General features: G+C 44.5%; 1 protein-coding gene across 1 annotated transcript in view; it reads right to left on the bottom strand.

Annotated features, from left to right (window-relative positions):
• Positions 1-21182, bottom strand: part of MYRF (myelin regulatory factor) — a 568116-nt gene that overhangs the window by 18392 nt on the left and 528542 nt on the right. The window lies entirely within an intron of this gene.

Below are 21182 nucleotides of genomic sequence, written 5' to 3'. Positions count from 1 at the left end.
ATGAGCCCAACAATTAAACTGACTGCGAGGAAATCTATTGTGATCCCAATAATCAAACTCACATTGAGCAAACGGGTGAGTCCAACAGTGATACTCACTTCAAGGAAACAGCACTTGGGAACCCAGAAGTATGTTGCAAAAAAATACATCAGCACAACAATAATATATACTATGGGAAAAGAACGTGATCCCAAAAGTCAACCTTATGTGAAGAAAAACACAAAGTATTGAGCACATATAATTAAGTTGCCTGCTGTGAGAAACCAGAGGGTGTCTCACCCGCTAGTCTCCGGGGATCTCTCTCTCAGGCGGCAAGGGCATGGCCATCGCCTTTGGATCCAGATCCTGGTGGTGGATCAGTGCAGGAGGATCACCTGGGTGAGGGGTCTTCGGGGAGTGGGGATGAGGGCGAGGCAGCCGATAGTGAGACTTAGTATTCCCCCCTTTGTGTTTATCTACCCCACTCAAGTGGTCTTGGCATGGATGAGAGAAGGGGAGTATGCATACAAAGCAAGGGTAAAACAATTAGAAACCCACAGTGAATTTTCCAAGACCAGACTATAGACTATAAATATTGTGAGCATTTTGCACCTTAAGATAATGCTGCTATTTTTGCTGAATATGTTGTGTTCCCACATTAATTACACGAGCAGTGCTTGTGAAAATGAAAGAGGCAAAGGGATCAGAAATATATAAGATATCGCTCATATATAGATACCTTTTCCGGGATTGGATTTCGGTTGTATGAAGGAACGTGGTCGAGTACTTGACGAATTACTTATTTAAATGTATTTCTGCTGAATTGAAAACATGCTCTACTAATAACAAGCTGAAAGCAGAACCTTGCACAGTCGACAAGGCTCTGGTTGCTGAGACTACAGTCAGCGCTCCATGCTCCTATCCATGCTTTGGCTTTCCTGCTGGAGGGAAGGCGGGGTGGGCGGGCAGAGGGGGGACGATTGGAGGGGGTCACTAGGGACGATACTGATCCAGGCGGGGGGCGAGGGGCAACGACAAATGAAGCCTTCCACCCTTAATAAGGAGGCGGGGCTCCACACAGTAAGGTCATCAATACACACCGACGTGTATATCCCAGGAGGCAGCACTCTCCTCTCGGCGTCATCGTCTAGCGCCTGCTGGCCATGAAATGGGGAACTTAATAACTCAGCGCTCTGGGACGTCATGGAAACTAGGCGGGTCCGTCATTTCGAAAGAGAGATTGTATACTTGCCACAAGAGAGGGCGTAACACAGCACCATGCAACACAACACAACACACAGCGATGTTATCAACCATTTCCTGGCACATGTTCCTGTGCAAGAGGGTGATTGATGTTGGGCACGCACACTGCATAGTCGCACACGTTGCACCAACACTTCTAGCACCTCGGGATATGGTTAATTTGTAAACTAACCATGCACAGATCACAAGAAAGAGACTCTGCCCAAAACATGCACCTAATTGACGATATTGCTGTGCAATGTGTTGCTGTTTGTTAATATATTACTGCCCTGTAAGACAAATACAATTTGCTGAAGGCTTGCATTTGGGCTAATGTCCATAACCACAATGTGGTTCGATCAAAATCACAACAATGACAGTAGAATACTTACCTTTGACATCACGCCATAGCGAAGGCCTCGCCGCCGCTGCCCTGGCAGTGGGACTGCACACCAAGCACTTGACTTTGCCCGCACAGCCCGGCTGCTGCGCTGCAGCCTGCCCTACACCTGACCTGTGCTGCTGGGCAATGTGTGTGCAGGGCACGTGCGGTTTTGGTTCCCCGGTGCCAGCCCAGGCCTTGAAGCGCAGGCGCGCAGCCCAGCTGCCCACGCCCAGCCCTGGGGATAAAAAAATGCGCAGGCAGCGTCAGGGTGCCGTTAGTGGTGGTGGCAGCCAACTCAGGCAAAACCACCCAGGCGGATTCACGCAATGTGCCAAAGAAAGGTGTCTGGTCAAAGGATCGAATACAAAGGGTCGAATGGTCAAAGGATCGACACCAAAGGATCGAAAACCAAAGGATCTTTTTTTTTTTTTTTTATTATATATTTTTTGGGGGGCTTTCGTTTAGTGAAAAAAGTGTTTTTTACCACAAAAACAGGGGTTGGGGGACCCCCCTCCCCCCAAAAAATGTAAAAAATAAATACATTCAATCCTTTGGTTTTCAGTCCTTTGGTGTCGATCCTTTGACCATTCGACCCTTTGGTTGTCGATCCTTTGACCTACAACCCCAAAGAAAGAAGCCCTATGCCTAGAGGCCTAACGGGGGATGTCCCGGTGGAGCAGTCCAGCACTGCTCCATGGACTTGAATAAAATCTCTGTGTACCCACGTTTTGATGACTCCCACAACCTGGACCCAAGGAGAGATAAAGCGAGCTAGGTTAGGAAAGATGAAAGTTGGGTAAAGGTGGGCAAGGGGCAATGTCGGAGCTTGCATGATTTATACCCTAAACCACAGATAGTGTTACTTCCCACTGCCACTCCATACAAACAAAGAGAGGAAGCCCCTGTAGAGCCACATAAGGTTCACCCCATGTTTAGGACCACGGAGGAGAAGAAGAGGGTGCCTACAACAAACCCACACATTATGGGTAATAATCAATGTATAAACGATTTGCTGGCCCAGGTAACTAGAGCAGAAAGTAGAAATCAGTCGATAAGTAAGGGAAGAGGTAATGCTAAGGAAGCAGGAAGAGGGACCAGGAAGTTGATTGTTTCTATTTGGGTCGTCTTTTTGAAAGACTAGAAAGGTACCCATCAAATCATCATTATATTCTGTCCCTATTCTTTGAAGTTCCGAGCCTGCACTTGGTAAACTCTAATGATATGCAGCAGGTTCAGTTCGTCTATTAAGACTGCGTAGATGTGGTTAAAGTATGCTTGTTCACAGCTAATTAAGATTGCGATTTTTGGCTGAATGCAAAGCTCTATTATCCTTGTGGTACGAAGTGTTCGAGTGTCCCAAGCCTTTGGATGTGTGTCCTAAGGTAACATTTGAAGAAGAGGCAACTAAAAACATCTGACGATTAGGTTGTCTAATGAGGAGGCACCCAAACCAGTGGGGAAAAGTTAAAATGAATGAAACAAAAAGAGCAGTCAGCTGTGACTGGCCCATGATTGTCGACACTTTACACAGAACACAAGAAAATGAGCAGTATGCCTGAGACTGCCTAGTTCACAAATTGTCTTAGAACTCAAGGGGGGATTTCTAATATAATAAAAATAAGGGAATTCTTGAGTTCTTTACGATTGTTTGCCTGCAGAAAACCCTCATGATGGACCCACCCATAATGGACGGCTATGAGGTATACTTCATTAGAGCTAAGCTGGGCCTAAAGGGTCGCCCCTATGGAGATCTGCTTACAGCCTTCAAGCAAAACCAGAGTTTTGTTGGGAGACACATTGTAACTGAAAGGATTGATATGCTTGTGACGATGCTAACATGGAATGACTCGGAGTTAAAAATAGCCCAACTATGTCTTTTTTTTATATGTATTTCAACCCTAGCAGTGTAGGAGAAATCCCTGAAGAGGGAGCTTATATAATGGTAGTCAGGGATTTTAATGCAGAATGCCTGGAAGACCACTGGTATTGGAAGCCCGACAGGACAAGCGTCTCTAGTAAAAGAGAGCCAATTGTCAACTAATAAGGCAATAATTGGATGCATGGGACCTGGCCCCTCTTAGCGGTACAGCTGCAGGGAGATGTTCCCCCAAATTTCACTTGGCACAATAATCAGTGGAGATCCACTCTTGATAACGTTTTTGCATCCTCCGATCTGCAAGCCAGGGGAGGAGGACTAGAGTATTGCGTACAACCTCAAGTGATCATTGCATGGGTATACGCTGCACCAATAAATAGACTTGTATTAAATCCAGTAGTGAATCTAAACATGGAGATTAATCCTAGGGATTACAGTGTGAGGCGGCGCCAACAAATTGCAATGTATTAAGTGTAAAAATGGTGCTTAATCATATGTGTGAAAGGTTCTCTTGATAAACCAAAATGTGCAATAAATAAATAAATAAAAGAATACATTAGGGAAACCACCCACAAACCAATCAGTCAAGCTCACTATAAGGGACCAACAAATAACCCCCCACGATAAATCAGCCATGAGCAAAACAGATATACATACAGCAAGAGAACCACTCATAAACTCAAACAACAAACACACTGGAAGGGAAGGAACTGCTTGAAACCAAACAAAAAAGCCACTGCAAGGAAACAACTATATAAGCTGAACAACCCAACTCACTGTTAGGAAACAACTGATTAGTCTAAGAATAAAACTTACTTTTGAGGAAGCAACCATAAGCTAAACCAGCAAATTCACTCTTAGGAAGCAGCCCTTGATTCTGGCAATCACATAAATATTCCAATGAACCTGGCAATCAAACTCACAAGAAGAAAAGAGCCTATGAGCTGATCCATCCAATTCTGTTACAGGAACAATCATTGAGCTCAACAATCAGACTCACTGCTGACAAACTAACATGAGCACAGCAATGGAATTCATTGGGCATACACAACATATAATCCCAAAAATTAGATCATCCATGACAACTGGAAGCCAAAACCATTTGTAACTTACGATGTGTCCAACATGGTTTGAACACAGACAATGAAATGTATGTTTTCCTGTGATTTGGATCTGTATTTCTTGTCTATAATGGATGATCTGATGAACATTTATCTGTTAACATGATCTGGTTAATGCCTTGTTGAGACCCATCCCAGCTTCACCCACGGTTCTATTAGCAACACATCTGACATTCTCAGTACTTTATCTCTATTGATCGGTTATTATGACCATATTATTGTCCATCATATATACTCCAGTCACCCCATACCAGATTTATTGTATGAGCATTTTAGCTCGAGACTATGATTCTTTTCTTTTTTACTGCATTCACTAGACCTCTAACTGCTCATTACCCAGGCCAGCTACTGAATTCATTTCTAAGAGATCAGGAGTCTTCCTATGTTTTTCTCTTTTATCTCTTTTGTACTGTATATTTCATATTTCTTTTCTTTCCTTGCTCTAATACAGCATTTATGAACCAACTTCATGAACTTTCCCCAAGTATCACTTTTACATATAAAACCATCCAATTCACACCACTTACTACCTGATCAGGTTTGTATTATTCTAGATAACAGCAAACCATATTTCCAAAGTCATTTTTGTTAAGTGACATCACTCGCATTTGCGCGTGATGTCATTTTTCGTCAGTGCGCATGCGCGTGACGTCACGCGTTTACACGCAACGTCAGACGCGATGGGAAAGTGTAAACATCACTCGCCCGACCGAGCGTGGACACTTTCTGCAAGCATTCGGCTGGGATCTATCCCTGATACACAGAATTAAAGGTATGGCTCCCCCATCCTTGAGGCTTACTGACCTTCCAGGGACATAATTTTGGGGCTAACTCTATTTACATCACCTTGTCACTTTAGGTATTGGGACCTTGTATACACAATGAAGACTCATTGAAACAGACAGGCCATTGCGCCCACCAAGACATATATTAAGATGAGAGCAAGGGCTTTTGTGCCCCATTGCTTAACCATTAGTTCTCACCATATCATCTACTTTTATCGCCACTGGGGACTCAATATAGTGATATTGGCATATTTTACAGGCATTTAAGCCCTGAACTCAGATGGTCTACAATAGTGGTTTATGAAAGAGGCACCATATCTCTACAATTCAACCAATTTAATTCACCTAAGAAGCTCTGCTAAAGATGGAATAGGGGCGAAAAATTCCTTACCGTAGTTCAAGTACTTTTCCATCCAGAACCAATAACTTTACACCACCTAAGAATCTTCCTGTATACTTAGAATAAATTCCTTTATTTCATGTCTGAATCTGTAGGCATCATCCCCAGAAGTATTTATTTGGTGAGTCACCAGCACTCTCATTTTGCATGACTATTAACAATCACAATAGGTATACTTTCACTTGGTAATGGGTCTCATCAATGCTCATATATAATGGTATTTTTCCACTAATTAACTCATGGATTACCTCGATTAGATTGAATTGCAACTATAATACTAATTACTGATACCAATCTATTCTAACATAGTGAAAATCTTACTATACAAAGCAAATGAACTTTGATTATGTGCTAAAGAATTTCACGTCTTATTCCCCTACTCCTGCTCTCGCCCTTCATGATTGTCCGTTCCTGACTATGGGTATGTACACCCAATTTGATGTTATTTATCATGTATGTATTGCCTGAATATATATATTTTTTAAATTGCACAGTATTTTTGTATCATTTATGATTGGATGGTTATAATTCATGTCACATCAACAACTGTATATGTACACAAGCTTTTTTTTCTGTTGATGATGGAATTACTGTAACTACATCAATAACAGCCTTGAGAACGACAGATGGGTCGAAACATATGTTGGCTGTGCATAGAATGAATCATCTTTCACATATCCAACGGCTTCATCCATATATATTTTCTGATGATGTTATGGGATTTGAAACTTAATTTTGAGTATTGATTACTGTAATTTTGGTCTGCTTGCGCAGTTTAAGTACACACACACCAACTGCCATTGTATATTACCTTTGAGGTATCGAGGGGAACCACATGTGTATTTTCTGCTGCATTCTGACGAAACTCCAGGAAGTTGCGTGCACTACACACAGTTACTCCCCCACTTTTTTGGTATTTGCAGTGTATCAGAAGGATTGCAGCATGGCGAGGGAGTCACGTCTCAAGGGAGCCGGAGTGAAGCGTGCGGTCAGCTGCTGGCCCTGTGCAGGCCAATGCTCATTCTCCTGGGACGAGTGCTTGTCCCAGGGGTGCCTGAGGGGCAGGTGGTAAGACCCTGACCTCAACCTACAGATCCCGAGGACCTGCTTGCGAGCACCGCATTGCCGGGTGAGTTACACAAAGAAAGAGGGAGAGAAACTCAGTAGCGTGTGGGTGGCTGGAGTGGGAGCAAAAGTGATGAAAGCTGCAAGCAGCGCGTTAATCGGAAAGCAGAAGGAAGGTGAGGAAAACCAGAGAAACACTGCACTGGTGCGAAGACAGAGAAAGACAGAAAGAGTAAATTTAAAGGGAGCGGAAAGCAGAGAGAGGGGCTGAGCATCCCGAAAGTAGAATAAAGAGAGTGGAAAGCAAAGAGAAAGCAACGACAGGGTGCAAGCGACTGGAAAGCAGGAAAGAGGCTGTGAGCAACTCAAAAGCAGGAAAGAGGCTGCGAGCGACCGAAAGCAGGAAAGAGGCTGCGAGCGACCCAAAAGTAGAAAAAGGAAGGTGCAAGGGTGCACAATCAAGTGAGAAGTGTGTGACAGGGGCACGGAAAAGCAAGAGGAGTGTGCAAGAGGCAATAAACTAACTAATAAAGAGAAAAGGAGGTGCAAGTGTGCACAGCAAAGTGGAAAGAGGGGTGAAAGAGAAACGAGCAGAGTGGAAAAGGCACCAGAGGAAAAAGTTGCCAGAAGAAAGATACAAGGTGTAAAGAGAGGGGCCAGAAGTATGAGTGATCATGCAGGGGAGGAGCAAAAGCCCAATGATTTTTGAAAGTCTGATACTGCCCCATGAAACGACTGTGTTGAAAGGTACATCCTGACAAGGTGAACTTTTGTTTGAAACCAGAGGAGCCTAAGCTTGGGGAAGGGAACCCTGAGAGTCCTAAACAGAAAGACACTTCTGTTTGGAACTGGAAGGATTGAAGCTAGGGGAAGGGAACCCCAAGAGACCCAGAGATATTGGGAACTTTGACTGCTGCAAGAGCCCTACGTGGACCGTCTGAGGGCAACTCTTTTGAATGTATCTATTTTTGTAACTGGCAGAATTACACCTGCTGGTAAGACTACCTGAAACCAGTCTTGTTTGCATGTCTTTTTTCTGAGCCACCCTTTTTCCTTTAAGAAGATCCCATAACACATTTTGTCTAAGAGTGAGGGCAAGCATAGGTTGTGACGCAGACAGATTTTAGTTTTGGATTTACAGACATTGACAGCCCTTAGAAACATTAGTTGACGGAACATTCCCCTTAGAGCTAGGGCCAGTTAGGTATTAGACCACCCCAACAAAGTTAATCAATAAAGGTTTTTGAACTGTTGCTTTTGAGTCTGTCTCTCTTGATAGATACCATGCCTGTCTCACAAGTAGTTCTGGCTTATAGTGATATTTTAACATTTCTAGACCATCTTAAGGATCTAACGGTGCTTCTTCAGCAAAAGCTTCTGTCTTGGCTCTCAACAGGTCCCTATAGGTGTATGAGATGCATCTTAGGGCTCAATGGCCTAGATTTGTTGTTCACTGATAGTGTATGTACCTGTAGTTGCATACTAGGCCCACTGTAGATTTTATACTGGTATGTACAGAATTGCCCTAACTCTAGTTGGTATATGCTTATTTGTGTTGAGATTCCACCCTCATCAGCAGCCTGCACCCCCCTCTCTCCCTAGTGTATGTTGCGATTGTTTTACAACTAAAGGTGTTATGTTCAACTGTCTGCTGATCATTGGGATCTCCAATGAGATCTAAAAATGTCACATGGTCAATAGGACAACAATGGTAAGACTATGTATCCACAGCAAAGTATGAAACAGGATTACTGCTCCAACAAAAGGTTTACAGTTCTTTGTGCACTTTTGATGGTCAAAAATGGTCCGATGGACCCTGTGTTTGGCTTTACTTTTAGCCTGGTTTCTGGTGCATCTGTTTCCAGAAAAATAGACATTGGATCTCATTACAGCCTTGCTGGTCTGGAAACAAGGATGCCGATAAGCTTACCAGCACCCTTGATTCCGGACCGGCATATTACAGATCTGCCTGCTGGAGCTGGCGTGCCCGACAGGTCTGACCCTGCCGGCCACAGCGGCCACGATAGGCAGACCGATCACGTAAGCATCGGCACTGTTAGCAATGGTGCCGGTGCTTCCGTGTCCCCACTCCCATAGACTCCTATGGGACTCTATGGGAATGGGGACTTACAGTTTACCGATGCCTGGCTTTCCGGGCCACTGGGGTTGTAATCTCCCGGTGGCACCGGGAAGTCAGACGCCAGTAAATATTTACGGGTCCGGCGGCAACCCGCCGGTAGCACCAGCAGGGTTACCGCCAGACCCATAATGAGGCTCATTGTCTCATAGGTTTCAGAGGTTTCTGGAGTTATGGCTAACATCACATGTTCTTCTATTCTTGCCTGCATGTCAGGTTGTTCAAGATAGAGAGTCTGCTTCCTCTGGATCTGGGGCGTAACCATCTGGAGCTGACCTAAGGTGGTCGACGGACATTCCAGTACATACATTTGTAGTAGTTCTGGTTTATAGTGATATTTTATGTCTTGTGCTGTCTGTGTTGAGGCTCATTGAACCCATATGGAGTGTAGTGCCTTGGCATTTACCATATTAGAGCATGTAGCTGCTTCTAACTCCACTAACGGTGTGTTTATGTGCATAGTCTTGTTTGAAGATAATGTGTGTTCCTTCTGCAATATTATTTGTACTGCAGCCAGAATCTTCTCTTCTGGAGCAAATTTCTGATCGGAAATTGTATAGACATGCGAGAGGTATACTATGGGTTTTGTCTCCCCAAGGTTATGTAGTCTTGTAATTTTGGACGAGGAAAAAGTGTCACTTCTAAGACCTGACCTGTGATTCTGTCCTGAAGAGGACTACTTTGAGTCATCTGTTGGTAGATGTGGTCTAGGATGCGTGTGTGCTCTCCCTTCCAGTCTGTTGGACAGAAGGTGGGCTTCAACAGGTCATATAGTGGTTTCACTTATGCTACATAGTCTGCAATGTTTGAGCGCCAAAAGTTTAAAAGGCAACGTATGGTCTGGAACTGCTTAAGTGCACAGTTCTCTATGAATTATGGTGCAACTCCCCTTCTGACATCAGATAATTGAAAAGCCTGGAAATATGATTTGTCTATGGGGGTGTTTTAGACTTTATGAAATTGAAAATGTAGGCTTTTGCTGCTAGTGTTCTTATTAAGTCCACCTTCTCTAAGTGTTCTTTTAAGCCATCATCTGTGCAGAATATGGCATTCACATATGTCCAGAATTTCAATATGCCTTCTAAGAGGGAACAATAGCCCAGGGCTGTTTATGTACCCCTGTGTAAAACTTGTGAAGCAAAACTGTTTCCCCCTAAATCGTGTAGCTGTGTATGTATAGCTCGAAGAATACAAAGGTTGGGCAAAAAATCCATGAATCTTTTATTTCTATTTTAGTATGTTATTCAGGGGGTCTGAACTATACATTTTCTGTACAGCCTCTGTGCGTATATTGGCATTTAATAATCCTAAAGTCAATAACCAGCCGATATGAACCATCGGTCTTGGACACTGGAAGTAATGCTATATCGCAGTAGCTTGCCTGTTCTATCAGAACCTCTTAGTGTAAATAAAGATCCACAATTATTTTCAAATGTGGTATAGACTGTGCTTTGATTGGATATTGTCTCTGAGACTTTGAGGTTGCAAACACTGGCAATTTATTTGGAGGGCAGTCTATGTCATGTCCTGCATGATTCTTGTATTACTTTGCTGCACCTTAAACAGCCCATGAGGCTGCATAGGTGTTAACTGCATTTCCCCAACTTCAGCTGAAAGAGCTTGTGTAATTACTTCTTCCTCGTACAGCTTTCCCTAACATATTGCCTGGGCCAATCATGTTCTGCTAAAAGGCCATCTTGTGTTATATGCAAATTAGACCAGAATAGTGTCTATTTCCTTTGAATGTTCCCCTTCAAGTTGTATTGTAACTATATACACATCATTGTCCTCAACTACTTCTCCAGTGGGAGTAATAACCTCTACCTTTTGCTTAGTAGAAATGTGATATAAAAACTTCTTGTTGCTTTCATTAAATATGGAGACTTATGTGCCAGAATCCAATTGTACCACTAGCCAGTCCCTTGGGTCTTTAGTCACTGGTATTATCCTGGGACTCTGGTTTGAGCTTTTGCCATTGACCACTCTTAAAGCTGCAGTTTGCTTCCTTTCTGCTCCTCCTTCCTGGCAGGCTTCTGCTCTCCCTTGTGATCCAAGCCCTGTGTCTTCTCTTTTTGTGAAGGAGAAGGAGGATTATCTTCATCTCTGTAGCTTTGCGGTTGCCAAAGTTTTGCCCTATCCCTTAACTGATAAGCACTCTTGTCACCACCTCTACCCTAGTAGGGTCTCCGACCCCAACCAGCTCCTTGCCTGGGGCCGGTACTGTCTCTTTCTACAGATACTGTGCTGCAACGAAAAGTCTCCCTTTTTTCTTTGGCAGGGGCATCCTTGAAGCTTGTGTCCTTCCCTTTCTACCTCTAGCTGAGAAGGCATTTCTACCTGGTTCCTGTCTGATACCAGTGGTACTAGTAGGTGGGGCCCTTTTAGAGTGCTTAATCTCACCTAATTCCTTCCTTTGCCCTTCCCCAGCCGTCTACCCAAGTGATCTCTGCCTAGGGACTTGTAAGTAACTGTCACAATGGGACAAAACTGGAGTTTCTTTTCCTGGCAACTGGGCAATACCGCTAGGTGCCTGAAGACTTCTAGTGTCGCTGATTCACCTTTCATGAGCGCTCCCTCTACCATGGAATTATTGCCAGTCCTAAACTCACTGATGCCTCTGCTCCCTGGGAGTTCAATATCTCTCCCAGAATGGAGCTTAGTGCTGTAATTGAAGGCTTCCCAATTAATTGACGGTGCAACCAACTATACACTGAAACCCAGCTATCGCAGTGTTCCATTGGTTCATTACAACCTATTGGCATTATCATTGTTAGAGCCCTTTGCCTCTGCTGATGAGTGACTTGAGGTCAGGCTGCAACTACATGGCTCAGTTTCATGGAAGAGACTCTAGAGATTTCCTCCTGCCTTGTGGAGCTGGTGCCCAATAAGGCTTTGAGGGTCTGGAATGGAAGTGTTCTTTCCTCCCCTACTATTACTGATCTGGCTGCTGCCGGTACAGCTCCCAAAGCTCTATATTCTACAGCATGAACACGCACAGTATCAAGAGTCTAACCAGAATGTCCGTGCTCCTCGATATATGGGTCATTTGCCTTGCTGTTTGGGTGGAACCTAAGGATGTGTTCTAGGTTAACCCTTCCATTGCAAAAGGGCCATGTCTGGCCATAGTGGTCTACCTGCTGCAAATATAACTCAGCATACCCATAGGGTGTGTACTGTATTTGGTCTAGATCCCTTCCAAATTGTAGTGTTTCAAACACATCTCCCGGCTTGACACTGGGTATATTCACATATGTAAACAGGGCTTCTGCTGGCAATCCTCCAGGCACAGCCACGGCCACTGTAAAGTTGGTGTGGACATCTCTAACACTTCCTTTCTGCAACCACCTGGTTACTGCTCAGCGCGAGTTTACATTTATATGGACATCAACACGTGGGTTAGCCTTTCTAATATCTTTTATCTACGTAGCTGTTAAGACTACTTGCTTGAAAAGGCATCCTGCTCTTCACTAGAGTATACTTTAAGCTATGTATTCTACACCCTACTTTTCTCTAGAGTGTATATTATTCTTTGTATCTGCAGGCCTGTAGCAACCTCTTAGACCCTCTTCAGTAGCTAAGCAGGGAGAATATTTATATATGAGAAACCAGAAGGTGCCGCACCCGCTAGTCCCCAGGGATCTGTCATCCAGGTGGCCAGGACATGCCCATCACTTTTGGATCCAGTTTCTGGGGGTGGTCCAGTGCAGGAGGATCACCTGGGTGAGGGGTCTTCGGGGAGTGGGACACCGGATTGCGAGACATGGTATCCCTTCTGCTGTAGCATCCTTACTACATCCTACCAGGTAGGATACGTGGGAACTTTACCCCCTCCCTTTCCCTTCTCAAACACTTTCACATGGACAGCCCGCTCTGGGAGTAAATAGACTCACACCCGAGCAGTGTACCTGACATGCCTCACTACTATGGTCAGGCGAAGTCAGGCAATGACTGACAATCCCTCACACCTGACTTCCATTAAACTGCCCCCCACAGATAAAAGGTAGAGCACGTTCTGAGCGAGACAAAAGACACAAAGGAACAGGAGTTTCGAGTCGGCAGCTGAACGAGGGGAGCAAGACGGCAAACCAAGAAGGGTACAAAAGGCGGTTAATACCCTTGACCTTTTCACCAAGAAACTGTTACTTTTAACAAACCTTCAAGTCACAAAGCATAAGGTCAGGAAACCAGGCTTAAGAATCCTGAAATGTGTGTCGGAGATACCGAAGGCCCTCCCACATAACTGACCAAGGTGGGGAGGAGCAGCAGCTGCCGGGGTATTGTCCTTGGCTCCAAGAACAAAGAAGCGCAGAGAGATCAAAACATCCAGTGAGTTGGGGAGACCGATGCAAGACTGCTCTGTGTTGAAGTCAAGGTTGCAAGTGGCAACATTGTATAACAAGCACTGAAACAAACATTGTTAAACACGTGGGACAAAAGACGCGAGTAAAGCTAAACTACTGATGAATGTTTGAACTTGAGAAGGAAAGATACGATACTGTTGACAGAGTGGCCCGGTACCATGAATGTGCTCAATCGAAGGTCTCCGTAAGGTATCCCATCAAGAGAAACAAAAGTAGAAGAATAAGAACATTGTGTGAAGTGAATCTAAGTGGTCCTGCAACGGTTTTAGCAAAACCCATTGCACATTCAAAAGGCTTCGATTTTTATATCAAGAGGATCTGAGCCCGAACGAGGGAGATCCATGGTCTGACCCCCGGACGAGGGAGACCAAGTGTAAACATTGTGGTAAAAATGGGGTCCAAGCCTGAAGCAGGCAGACCCTTGATGAACACTGGATGAGAGAACTTGTGCATGTGAAGATCCTGGTAGGAATGGAACTTTGATATTTGTTTGTTACGACAGTCCATTATCAGTAAGAGACTGTTAGTGGAAAAGAGACTTTGGCAGAAGGCCCTGATATCTACGCTTTGAATTGTATCTTTGTGGCAGAGAAGCCAGAGTGTGTGCAAAGCTCGAATGTGCTGCCTTGCCCCATGCTGAAAACATGGGGAAGGGAAGGTCAACTGCTCAACCGTCCTGACATATTATTTCTTGAACACTTTTCTTTTTGCATACACTATTGTCCCACACCCTTTTGCATTTAGAAGTAAGGATTGGAAATACGTTTATTAGTAGAGGCCCTTTTTATTTTGACAGAGATTCGACTAGGACTGCATTATTATTATTTGATGGTCGTAGCTTGTGGCCACCCTTAGATTTAGGTTCAATAGGCGTTCAACTAATCCATTGAAGTTCAATAAACACCCTTGAACTGTGATCAATTGTGTCTGTCTTCACTGTTTGATACCAGGCCTTCCTTACATTTCCCTCCACCCCCAGGGGAGTGTCCAAGACCCCCCAGCAGTGGTTGTGGTCAGAGTAAAGGTAGGGGAAAGCATATAACCGTCTCGGTACACCGGTAAAGAGAGTAGATAACTACCCCCTGCAGTGGGCATCTAATCTCTTTCATCAGCACAGGAGAGGCTTACTAATGTCAAGTTATATTTTTGTAATAAGAATCACTCAACAGCCAGGTAAGGATCAACAGCTTTAGTTCATGAATGTTAAGATACCTCTATGCGACTCCAGCTCCCCGATCTCACAGCTTCATCCGACAGCTTGAACTGACTTCAATAGAACCCTGTCATATACAAACAGTCCACATTGCCCTGGGCACATTTCTATCCACAATAAACACTCCATGTTACCATGGAGTCCACTGCTCATACTTTCCCATAACCCTTAGTGTGCATTAAATACATGCACCATCTATAACATAACAATACACAGTACATTTAAATAGATGCTCCATACAACATGCTCATATTCAAAATGCTTCCGACACATTTCTCAGTAATGAACACTGAATTAATGTTCTTACACTCTTTCTGTATAGTACATATTTTTTAATTATGAGAAATAAATGATAAAGAAACATTGCTATTAATATCATCACTAAACAAATCACACTAAATATGCAAAAAGTTAATGAGTAAGCAGTTATCATTGTCACTGCCTGTAAGTCTACCCAAGACTAATCAACCTTCTCAGAGAACTCATAGCCACCTTCAAGTAACCGCCTGCCTCACCAGGAATCGCTAGGTAACCTCATCAAATCTTTCTAGGCATTCTTCATAGCAGCATCAGCCCTTTTTAATACCCCAATACCTTTCTCAATGTGATATCAATGAAGGGTAAAACCTTTCATACTGACTTTCTGTAGAAGGTATCAAAAAAGCAGAACAAAATAAGCATAAATGCTTCAGAAAGTGTCAATGACAATTGGGATCAACCATGGTGACAGCATCAGCCAATAAAGAATAAGACATTTTCATAGGTCCTGAGCTGTTATGTCATGTGTAGAAATGTAAAAATAGTCCCCATACAGTTCAGTCCAAATTAATAGTTAATCTCAAAAGCAAAGAGAAAAAGTCCCCTAGCTACTCAAAAAGCCATAAAATCCAATTTCAGAGGCTTTAAAAAGTCAGGTGGAAAAAAGGAGGGATTTTGCCCCATCCGCCCCAAAGGTTTTGCGTGAAGGGAGTCTTCCAGCTCCTGTTTGCATCCTGCCTTCCTCTGTCAGCTGTCGTCTGGTCCGTGCACAGCTAATCTCCTGCTCTGTCTTCCAAGTTAGCCCTTTTATACTATCGGAACATAAACTGTCAACTCCTCCTATTAGCATACTATCTAACAGAAACAAACAGCTGTTGAGATCATTTTATCTTACTGTGGCTACAAGCCTCGCAGGAAGTGCTGTAGTAATAACTGCTATTTTAGTTAGGCTTACTATAACCAAGGCACTTGGAACACTTCCCAGAAAGTCTGAAACACATCCTTGAAACATTGTTTACACAATTTGCTCGCAGTGTTCCATAATGATGCGTTCTGGCGTCAAGCCCAGAAATCCAAACACGTTATTTTCTGCATTTTATTGTGATCCTATGTATTGATTGAATATTTCAAATGCATTGCACTATGTGCCCATGTTAAAGACTACATTGCTGGAAATTACGCTCAGACAGTATACCCCAAGCATTGTCCAAACTAAACATATATAATAGGAACATCACAAAAGCCCACTAATATTACTCAATGTGCAGAAATTCAAAGCCAGGGGATCAATAGATAACTTAGGACTTTGGAAAGTAAGGTTTAATCTAATTTATTTTATAACACAAAACAGGCCCAGTGCTAATGATGTGCAGGATACATGGTTTGAGGGGGTTTTAAAGAAATCAAAATAAAGCTATTCCAACCTGTTCAGAACTATAATCTGTCTTGTGCCTCTCCTCCCTGGGTTTCCACCTGCAGGCAGTCAAATGCAAGTCACTCAGTCAATGGGCTTTTTAACTGTCCCCTGCACTACTTACTTGGCTTGCTTTGTAATTTCGACTGTCAGCCTCATAGTCTGGATGTTGCATTCCTGAGGCGGCTCTCTCCACCTGCCAGACCTGCAGGCCTGGGCTTGTTTCAGGCAATTCTCTACCTGGGACATGCATTGCCACAATTCTCTGGATCCAGGATGTTTTAGTTGGGTGCCCCAGGGTGCAGGCAGCTGACTCTGCCTTGTGCAGGCACCAATTTTGGTAGTAGGGCAACCACAACCATTCCCTTGGTCCTCTACATCTTCTCAAGCTCCTGTTCTGCTTTGTGTTCCCTCTGATCTCCTCTCTCTCCTCCTCCGTTATTGCCTGCAATGACCTTGCCCTCTTTGCCACCCCTCTAACTTCTCTTCTTCTCCCGTGTGTGATTCTGTTCTTTCACCTTTCTGCATTCTTCTTTTAGTCTCTCTTTTAGTTCTCCACTTGTCTCCACTCTCTATTCTTTTACCTTCTTCTTTCTACTATCCACTCCACTCACCATCTCTTACTCTTTCTATTGTTGTAACGCTCACCTGATTCTAGCAGAGGCGCCGGTCTTGACTGGGCGACTACCGTATCTTCAAAGGTGATGTGTAGCACCCGGTTGGCTCTTTGGGCTGGACCTCTGTGCACTGTATGCCTGACTTCAAGAGTAAGATGTCTGCAGACAGAAAATATGGGATTAATGAACTGGGGTTATTGGGGTGTCCCTATCTCTTTCCTTTTTTGCTCTCCTGTAGACCCCCAAAGGTTAACGCTCTCACCTTAGGTAAGTGAATGCCGAGCTCTCCATCTGCCTCGGGGCAGGGTGCTGTAACCAGTTTCTTCACTGGATCGGTAGCGCAGGCCTCTTGACTTCAGAGGACTGCTGTCCGTCGTTTACTGCACGAACGGTAAGTTTCGAGTAATTCTATTGTCTTTAAAGTCTTTAGCAATGATGTCTCTTGTTTTGCAGGTTCCGGCGATGGCAGATGACAGGCTGAAGTGAGTTGAAGATGGAGTCCGTGTGATGAATAGAAGCGCCTGGAAGCACGTAAGTAAGCGCTTGTTGCCTGCTTCACGATGCGCTCTAACTGTCTTTTATTTTGCAGGTACGAGTTCGGAGCGGCTGCAGGGTGTCGGGATACCCACTGGGGTTGATGTGGAAAGGAGTAATGGCACGTGAGTATTAAAGTTCCCCAATGTCTTTAAACGCACCTTGTTTTGTCTTTCAGATGCAGGATGCAGCGCCGAAGGCCTCCGGAGCGTGCGAAGAGTCGGTAAGCTTTTGTCTTTCAGATGCCGGAATGCAGTGTGAAGACCTCCGGAGCGTACGAAGAGTAGGTAAGCCTTTGTCTTTCAGATGCCGGAATGCTAACCTGTTCTTTCTTGTCTTTATAGGTGTTGCTGAAGACTGGATTCAGGATGGTAAGCCTTTTTCCTTAGGCCCAGGATCCGATGCAGAAGACACGATGAGCGTTCTGCTGCAGAGGATGCAGAATAACGCAAAGCAAGATTCATCCACCGGGTGTGGTTTAAATAGCCTCCTGTAGTGCTTAGGTGTCTCCTTCCACAGCCACGCCTAGGTAAGAAAAGAGTTCCTGCTTTCCAGAAGAGTTCCAGTGTTCTGAATCTAAGGAGTGGCTCCTGCCCCACCCAACAGGAAAAGTAGTTCCAAACAGAAGAGGATCAGAGGCTCAGCTGGCAGGCAAGTAAGCAGCATGGTCTGCTGCAGGTAAGTCCACCCAAGCATTATGAGCCCGGCGCTTCCAGCGCTGGGACTGGGCATATTTATGAGCCTGGTGCCACTGGCGCCAGGACTGGGTCCAAAAGGTCCCAATTTGGACTGGTTGGCCCTCGGAACCTGGGTTATGGATCTGCTTCCAAGGGAGTTGGGAAAACCCTGACCTTTTGGAAGCAGAGATCATGACAGTACCCCCCCTCAAGGCCCCTCCCAAACCGGGCTTCTCCGTGGGTTTTGGCTTGTCAGGAAATGTTCGGTGAAATCTTTTGATTAGGCGAGGAGCGTGGACATATTCAGCAGGTTCCCAGGATCTCTCTTGGGGGCCGTAGCCTTTCCAGTCAATTAGGTAAAATAGTTTAGATTTGGAGATCTTGGAGTCCAGAATGCTTTTGACTTCAAACTCGAGTTCTCCATCAACTAGGATGGGTTTTGGAGATTTAGTTAGTCGGGTTTGAGGTTGCACGGGTTTTAATAGAGAGACGTGGAAGACCGGATGTATCTTCATGTGAGGGGGCAAGTCCAACTTGACCGCTACTGGGTTTACTATGGTAGTGATGGAATAGGGACCAAGGTATCTTGGGTTGAATGTGCGTGGCCCTTTTAGAGGTAGATATTTGGTGGATAACCAGACTTGGTCCCCTTCTTGATATTGAGGGGCTTCCTTCCGATGTTGATCTGCTCCTTTCTTGTATTGTTCTTTAGCCCTTTGAAGGTGAGAAACAGCTTCCTTAAAGGCTTGGGTGATTGTAGAATGCAGGTAGTCTACTGCTGGTGTTTCAAGATCTTGGAGGGGATCCAACTCCGAGGTTCGAGGGTGACTGCCGTACAAAAGAAAAAACGGTGTTTTCCCAGTTCCCGAAAGTTATTGTAGGCATATTCGGCTATCCAAAGGATGTCTTTCCAAGTATTTTCAGTTTGTTGCAGCATGCAGCGTAAATACTGTTCCACAGTTTGATTGGTCCTCTCGGTTTGTCCGTCGGTCTGAGGGTGGTGACTGGTCGATAGTCTCACATCAATTTGAGCTGACCGACAGCAACTTCGCCAAAAATGAGAAATAAATTGACTACCTCGATCCGAAATTAGAACTGAAGGAAAACCGTGTAGTCGGACGATGTTTTCGAGAAATTCTCGGGCCAGAGTTGCTGCTGTTGGCAAGCCTTTGAGCGGAATGAAATGCGCCATCTTGGAGAATAAGTCCACGATTACTAGAATCGTATTGTATCCGGAGCATGGAGGTAGATCGGTGATGAAGTCCATAGAAAGCGTATGCCAAGGGCGAGGTGGGATGTCAATAGGGCGTAAGAGGCCTGCTGGTCTTTCCTTTTGACTCTTGTTTTGGGCGCATACTCCACAAGACATTATAAAGTCTCTGATATCTTTTTTCCAAGACGGCCACCAGAAGTAGCGCTTGATCTTTTCTGAGGTCTTGGCCATACCGGGATGACCTTCCATTAAAGAATCGTGATAACAGGAGATTACTTTTTTCTGTAAATCTGTGCTGGGTAGGTATAATCGTTCTTGGAAATACAATAAGTTGTCCTTTACTGCAAAGTCCTTTCCCTGCAGATGCCAATTCTGTATGTCTGCTGGAGTTACAAGTTGCCTGGCTTTATCCTTAACTTCCTCTATGGATTCTGTGGCGATTACACCCAGAATTCTTTGTTCGGGAATGATTGGTACAGGTTTAGGGTTGATCAAGTGTTCTTCCACTCCCATCCGAGAAAGGGCATCAGCTTTACCGTTCTTTGTACCAGGTCGATAGGTAATTATGAAGTCAAACTCGGCAAAGAATAATGCCCAACGGAGTTGTCTAGAGGATTGGGCTTTTGCGGTTTTCAAATATTGCAGGTTTCGGTGATCCGTAATCACAGTAACGGTGTGTCGGGCCCCCAGCAGATAATGCCGCCAAGCCTTAAAGGCAGACTTGATAGCCAGAAGTTCCTTGTCAGTAATCGTGTAATTGATTTCAGGAGGCGAGAATTTGCGGGACCAAAATGCCACGGGATGCAACTGATTGGTTACCGGGTCCTTTTGTGATAGAACTGCCCCCATGGCAAGGCTTGAAGCATCAGTTTCCACGATGTAGGGGAGTTCGGGGCGAGGGTGTTTTAAGATTGGTGCAGAGATAAATTTAGTCTTCAAATCCTGGAAAGCTTGTTCCGCCTCGGTAGACCATTCAAAACGTTTGTTTTTCTTTAACAAGGCAGTGATGGGCTGGACTATTCGAGAGAATTCGGGGATAAACCTGCGGTAAAAGTTAGCGAAGCCTAACATGCTTTGCACACCTTTTACGGAGGATGGTGATGGCCATTTGAGAACTGCATCGACCTTCTTTGAATCCATACGTACTCCGCCAGGTGATAATATGAATCCCAAGAATTCAACTTCAGTCACGTTGAAAACACATTTTTCCAACTTAGCGAAAAGTTTGTGTTGACGCAATCTTTCGAGGACCATTTTCACGTGTTTCTGATGTTCAGATTCCGATGAAGAATAAACGAGAATGTCGTCAATGTAAACAACAACACACACATCTATGAGCTCTCTGAGGACATTGTTCATAAAATATTGAAAGGCGGCCGGGGCATTGCAAAGTCCGAAGGGCATGACCTGATATTCAAATAGCCCGTACTTGGTGCGGAAGGCAGTCTTCCATTCATCGCCCTCTTTTACTCGTACCAAGTGGTAAGCTCCTCTAAGATCCAGCTTTGTATATATGCATGCTTTTCTGACTTGGTCCAGGAGTTCAGGGATCAATGGTAACGGATATCTATTCTTAACGGTGATCTGGTTCAGGGAGCGATAGTCGATACAAGTTCTAAGGTCTCCTTCCTTTTTTGGAACGAAGAACAAAGCTGAAGAAGCAGGGGACTTGGAAGGACGAATAAACCCATTCGCCAGGTATTGATCCAGGTATTGTCGAAGGTGAAGGTTCTCAGGCTCGGTGAGGGCATAAATTCTACTACAAGGAGGAGTAGATCCAGGTATCAGGTCTATCTGGCAGTCATAAGACCTAGGAGGAGGTAGAGTGTTAGCCTGATCCTTCCGGAAAACATCTTGGTATTCAAGGTATTCGGGAGGTAACTGGGGAGTCTCTGAAGAAATTGC

The sequence above is a fragment of the Ambystoma mexicanum genome, chromosome 11 (genome assembly GCF_040938575.1).
Source record: "Ambystoma mexicanum isolate Mex_15411 chromosome 11, UKY_AmexF1_1, whole genome shotgun sequence".
In the NCBI taxonomy this organism is placed as follows: domain Eukaryota; kingdom Metazoa; phylum Chordata; class Amphibia; order Caudata; family Ambystomatidae; genus Ambystoma; species Ambystoma mexicanum.
This window is presented reverse-complemented; position numbering and strand designations above follow the sequence as displayed.